Raw genomic sequence first — 7,017 nt, forward strand, 5'->3', positions numbered from 1 at the left:
TGCAGCCTAAGAGGACGGTCCCTCTGGAATTTGTCACATACACACATAAATTTGTACAGTGGTACCTCTGGTTACAAACTTAATTTGTTCTGGAGGTCCGTTCTTAACCTGAAACTGTTCTTAACCTGAAGCACCACTTTAGCTAATGGGGCCTCCTGCTGCCGCCGCACCACCAAAGCATGATTTCTGTTCTCATCCTGAAGCAAAGTTCTTAACCTGAGGTACTATTTCTGGGTTAGCGGAGTTTGTAACCTGAAGCGTTTATAACCCGAGGTAGCACTGTTAATCTGTCTCTGCTTTGCTACGCAGGGCTTAAATACATGACCTTCCACCATTGGCATTGTTCTACATGCCAAATTTCTGAATGAGAGAAAAAAAAATTGGGACAAAGAGGGAAGCCAAGCCTTGTGGGGGAGCTACTTCCTACCCACCCTCCTGTGTCAGATATCATGCAGAAACTATGTTCAGAACTGGGGCTCTCCCTCTCTCTGACTATCTCCACTGAGCCCAGCCGGTTGCCACTTTTGCCTCTGGTCCTGCCCAGCATTGGGACACATAGTAAAGAAGTAAATGAAGCCCTCAAGCTGAGAAAGGTTCCTCACAGATCCTGGGTTGCATCACTGCCATTAACTGGGGTAGGGTAAGTGCACAACTTTTTTCTATCCGGGCAGAAAAGGGTTTGTCATCACCACTGTTCGTTTCCCTCCCCCTCCAAACACATTGGAGTGACACTTGCCTTTATTCCTGTCACAGACTTGTCAACTAGGTAATTAATGTTTTGAAGCTGTAATGGTTTGATCTTTATGAATATTGAAAAGTGAAAGTCACTGTGGAACACTTGCCAGTATAATAATGTTTTGGTTTGGAGGCTTATTGAAATTCCAGGGTATTTGTTACGTTTCTTGGAAACTGAGGTAGCCCAGGCCAAGCTTTCAGGAGCTCTTATATAAAAAGACAGTCCTTTAATTTAGATATTGTCCAGTTTTTAATGGACAGAATTAACTTTTTTAAAAATGAGAACCAATCGCCACACATTAACCTTCTAGTTGTGATAAGACAGCCCAAGATGTGATGAAACCTGGAGTTAAGAGTAGTCAAAATGAACCTCAAAGTAGACCATGCCTTTACATTATTTCCTGAGGTAAAACCAGAATGCCTTTCATATTGTCTTTGTTGAACTTAACAGGAACAGAAGTTTTACATTATATTACGACTGCAAACCTAAACAAACTTCTAGGGAAACAAGGGGACACAGTGCTGACCTCCCCACCAACTCACACCCCCTCCTTCTGCTAAACGGCAGCAACAGAACTGCCCAGAAGCTAGTGTTACAACATCACCCCACCAGAAGACCAGCTTCTCCTTCTCCTGATGTACTTCCTCCCCACCACACATTATTGTATACACCTCTATCATGGTCCACCTTACACACACACTCTTTTTTCTATACTAAAAAGCCCCAACTGTTGTAACTTTGGTTGTTGTTGTTTTCTGTTCTCCTGGCAGAAGTGGAATTCAGGGAGCACAACTTCTGCAAATTTCAGGTTGAAGATCTTCCCATATTGTGAGCATTTTTAGGAACTTCAATGTGATGCTAGCATAGTTGCACAACCTGCTTTTAGAATGTAAGGAAGATACAATGTCAACCTAAAGTAGCAACACAGGGTTGTACCCAAAGTAGCACTGCAGAGCTCATCCCATTTGGTGCAAAGATTTCCTCTTGCACAATAAGGTTTTCTCCCCCTGCACCTTCTCCCTAGATCTGTTCTAGAATTGCCCTAAACAGGCTATGCTTAAGGGGGAGGAGAGTGTGAGAAGTCCCATTGCATGAGCAGAAGTCCTTGCTCTGGTGCGATGCGTTAGTTGGATGGCACTCTTTAGGAAGGAGGGCTAGCTGGGAGACGAAGAATGGACTCAGAGTTGCAAATTCTATGTAATTTATACAATCAAACCTGTTGCACCCCTAACACTTGGTGACTTTTTAAATTTATTTACAGACATTTGCAGGTGCACCATTTTGTTGTTGTTGTTGTTTAGTCGTTTAGTCATGTCCGACTCTTCGTGACCCCATGGACCAGAGCACGCCAGGCACTCCTGTCTTGCACTGCCTCCCGCAGTTTGGTCAGACTCATGTTCGTAGCTTCGAGAACACTGTCCAACCATCTCGTCCTCTGTCATCCCCTTCTCCTAGTGCCCTCCATCTTTCCCAACATCAGGGTCTTTTCCAATGATTCTTCTCTTCTCATGAGGTGGCCAAAGTATTGGAGCCTCAGCTTCACGATCTGTCCTTCCAGTGAGCACTCAGGGCTGATTTCCATTTTAAGTGCTAGTTATTTCATCGTGCCCTTCACTTTATTTCAAACATCTGATCATGACTGCACTGCTTTCAGAACTTACTGTCCACCTAGGAAGAGAGAACAATGAAATTGTGTTACAGCCACTGTGCAACTGTCACAAGTGTTTACATCTGCTGTGCAATTAGTCGTGAATAATATTTCCCCCTCTATGTTAGCATAATTTCTGTGCCAAACTGAGTTGTTTATACTGGAATTCTGAGCTGTCTATTCTTTATCCGGCTTTCCAAAGCAGCAACTGGCAGGCTTCCCCCTCTCTTTTTCTAAGTAGTGGTGGTTTTTTTGGTTGTTTTTTTAACCCTCTTTGAAGGTTAAACTCATTCTTGGAATAAAAGGTATGATCAAATAAAAATCCTTTTATCTCGGAAGCAAATAGAAAGTCCCCAATCAGACATGAGAGGCTTGAGGATTCCATCGTATACAGCCTGAAACACGTTTGTAGAGAAGCTGTGAACAAGTCAAAGATTTGTGATTCAGTGGGATCTTATTTATTGGTTGGGGGCGGCAAGAGAGTTCTTTGAGCTTAGGGTGAGCACTCAAGGTAATTGACTGCTGCCATTTTGAATGTGGAAAGCCCTTAACAAAACATACTAAAACTTTTTTTGTTAACTGGCTAATGTCATATTATTATTATTATTATTATTATTATTATTATTATTATTATTATTCTGTGTTTCTCATCTGTGTTTCCCAGCCACTCTGTGTGACTTTCAGCACATATAAAAACATAGTAAAACATCTCTAGGTAGGGATGAGAAGGACTCTTGTCTGAAACACTGGAGAACCATAACGTGGCATTGTGAACAGTGCTCAGCTAGATGAACCAATGATTCCTTCCTAGATTCCTACTGTCTTCCCATGTCAATAGCAGCCATTGTTAGACTCTTCCAAAATTTCTCCCGGGCAACTTTAAGTACTGTTAATTTCCAACAGTTTAGAAATTGCTTGAGATATGGGTGCCACTCAACTGGCTAATAGCATGCTTGTTGGCCTGATTATGTGTTGACCTGTCTTACCCATCATCTCAGATAGCTTCATCAGTCCTGTGTCGTCTTTGATCACATCTACATTTACTGTGCAGTGGGAGCAGCTGTACAGTATATTTGGGTGACTCCACCAGTCTTTGACTTTGTTGTGCAGGTTTGGGGTGAGGGTCACCATCATTCTCATTATCTCAAGAAGCTTTTTGCTGATCTTAACACACATGCAACCGTGCTTCTGCATCATGTTGTTGTTGTTGTTTAGTCGTTTAGTCGTGTCCGACTCTTCGTGACCCCATGGACCATAGCACGCCAGGCACTCCTGTCTTGCACTGCCTCCCGCAGTTTGGTCAAACTCATGTTCTTAGCTCCGAGAACACTGTCCAACCATCTCGTCCTCTGTCGTCCCCTTCTCCTTGTGCCCTCCATCTTTCCCAACATCAGGGTCTTTTCCAAGGATTCTTCTCTTCTCATGAGGTCACCAAAGTATTGGAGCCTCAGCTTCACGATCTGTCCTTCCATTGAGCACTCAGGGCTGATTTCCTTCAGAATGGATAGGTTTGATCTTCTTGCAGTCCATGGGACTCTCAAGAGTCTCCTCCAGCACCATAATTCAAAAGCATCAATTCTTCGGCAATCAGCCTTCTTTATGGTCCAGCTCTTTGTCGGCAAGGTGATGTCTCTGCTTTTTAAGATGCTGTCTAGGTTTGTCATTGCTTTTCTCCCAAGAAGCAGGCATCTTTTAATTTCGTGACTGCTGTCACCATCTGCAGTGATCAAGGAGCCCAAGAAAGTAAAATCTCTCACTGCCTCCATTTCTTCCCCTTCTATTTGCCAGGAGGTGATGGGACCAGTGGCCATGATCTTGGTTTTTTTGATGTTGAGCTTCAGACCATATTTTGCGCTCTCCTCTTTCACCCTCATTAAAAGGTTCTTTAATTCCTCCTCACTTTCTGCCATCAAGGTTGTGTCATCTGCATATCTGAGGTTGTTGATATTGGGGGCTGCATAGACAATTTATACTGGCCTCTCCCCACCCACCACCCTCCTTCCACAGAGAACAAATGCTCTCAGTGAAGTGTGGGAGCAGAGCTAAAAGCGTACCTCTTTTACTACTCCAGCATCCTTACAAAACAATTGTTTTCTTTGCTCCGTTTTTCCCCGCGACACGCTGCCAGTTGCTGCTTTTATCCTTCATCTTTGCTCCTTGCTGGTAAGGAATAGCAAATGCATTCTTGCACCATGGGAATCCTGAGACTTAAAGAGATCAGCTTCAAAGACAGCCACCCGTGTTTACTTGGGAGGTGCGAGGCAGGAATCCTTGGCTTGTAGCACAATTTGCAGGTGGGCCTGACATAATGTGACAGTTTTAAGCATCTCATTCTCCGGCTTTCCAGAATTATGTGAAAGATACACATCTCACTGCCTCCTAGAAAGGAAAATTTAGCTGCCTTTGGTCAGGGGTAATTGCCTAGCAGCAACCCATCTCAAAGTAGGTTTGCAAAGTGGCAAAAAAGCAAATAATATATCATTGTCTATTCCCTGGAAGAGGCTGAATTGAGCCCAAAGAGACCTGCGTGACTCCCATTCAAAGTTATTAGATAGGGAAACATAGTGCAACTCTCTTCACTTCAGTAAAATCACTTGGCTGCTTTGGCTGCCTTTGTTTTGTGACCCCAGTCTAGATCAGATCAGATCAGATCAGATCAGTGTACATGCAAGTCCTGCTTTCTGAATGCAATGTGTTCCCAGTAAATTGTTCATTAGGTGAGTATTCACATAACGAGCTGATAATTTCCAGATTTTCCTGTGGGAACATTTAAAACCCATGATTTGTCCAACCTCTCTCCCCACCCCACCTGGCCCCAACACTACATGGTTTCTTCCTAAAAGAGACACAAAGGAAAAGGTTATTTGTTTGAACTCCCTTCCCATATGGGTTCTGCCTTTGGCCAGCAAAACACAAACAAGTAAGGAGGTGACTGAAATTCCCAGGTGTCAAAAAAGGTTATTTATGTATGCTACTACTGCGCCCAGTGTTTTGTTAGCCCCAAAATGGAAAGCGATCGAGGTCCCAACTAAAGAAGAATGGCAACTTAAGTTGACAGAATATGCACAACTCGCAGACTTAACATATAGAATAAGAGAACAAGAAAAAACTTACCTTTAAAGAAGATTGGGAAACATTTATTGAATATATTGGAAATAATTGTGTACAGCTGAAAACGCTGGCAGCATTAAGGTAAATTCAACAGTGTAAACAAGTTTTGTTGGATGCAGTAATAGAATACTGAATGGTATAGTTTTTGTAAAATATGCAGGGGATTTATGATATGTTAAATGAACCATGGAAAGAGAAGAAGGGACGTCATTGATATCTTTAGGATGTAAAATGAGTATTTTAAATGGTAAAACAGAAAATTTAATAAAAAGAGAGAGAAAAGAAGAAGAAGAGAAGGGGGAGGATATGGGCAGACTCAGGCTGTTTGCATATCTGAATCTATGGTGTGTTTGAGAACTAATTCCTCTTGTTTAGAAGTGAATATTCACATACCAAACATTCAAAAAGCAGGACTTGCATGTGTATGTATCTAGTCATCAGACAGAATACCGCAGAGGGTTAACACATTGCCATATGAAGGGGGAAGGTGATAAAAATTAAACATAAAATTAAAAGTTATCTATAAATAAAAAATAGATTTTTTTTGTTGTTTAGTCGCTCAGTTGTGTCTGACTCTTTGTGACCCCATGGACCAGAGCACGCCAGGCACTCCTGTCTTCCACTGCCTCCCACAATTTTGTCAAATTCATGTTGGTAGTTTCGAGAACATTGTCCAACCATCTCATCCTCTGTCATAACATTTGCACATAGCCACATATATTATATAAAAACATAGGCAAATTTAAAAATCTGAATCTCCTTGGCCAGACACAGCATTCTCCCTTAAACACTGCACCCCTAACATTAGCACATGTTAAAATAAATAACATTTACTCAAATTATAACATTGCATAAAAGCATAAACAAATGTGAAATTGTGAATCTCCTTGGCATGAGACAGGATTCTTTCCTAATTTGATTGCTAAAAAATTCTATGTTTTCCTTGACCATGTTCATGTTAATCATCCAAGCACATTGCTTCCTGGCTTGGATATGCCAATGATTTTTCAAGGTTAAAAATGCAAATGCACTACTTTCATCTCTGAGCCATGTAGGAAATATGCATCATAATTTAGGATACACAGACTTTAATCTTGAAGATCAGAACAAAGCTCTTCAGTTTGCTGGGGAGGATTATAATCCCTCTTTCTATGAAATACAAAATAGCCTTTAATCCAAGGGAAGCATTGCTTTAGTTATACAGTCATACCTCGGGTTGCAAACGTGATCTGTGTGGGAGGCGCCTTCGCAACCAGCAGCATTCGCAACCCGCAGCGCTGCGATTCTGCGCATGGTGCCATTTTGCGTTTCTGCGCATGCGCGAGCGCCAAAACCCGGAAGTAACCTGTTCCGGTACTTCTGGGTTCGGCGTGGAGTGCAACCCGAAAATGTGTAACCCGCAGCGTTCGCAACCCAAGGTTGCGAAATTTGTCTAATCCTCTTTTAAAGCCATCCAAGTTGGTGGCCATTACTTCCTGCCACGGGAGTGAATGCCATAGTTTAACTATGCACTGCATAAAGA

Source organism: Zootoca vivipara, chromosome 2, assembly GCF_965207765.1.
Source record: "Zootoca vivipara chromosome 2, rZooViv2.hap1.1, whole genome shotgun sequence".
NCBI classification, from domain to species: domain Eukaryota; kingdom Metazoa; phylum Chordata; class Lepidosauria; order Squamata; family Lacertidae; genus Zootoca; species Zootoca vivipara.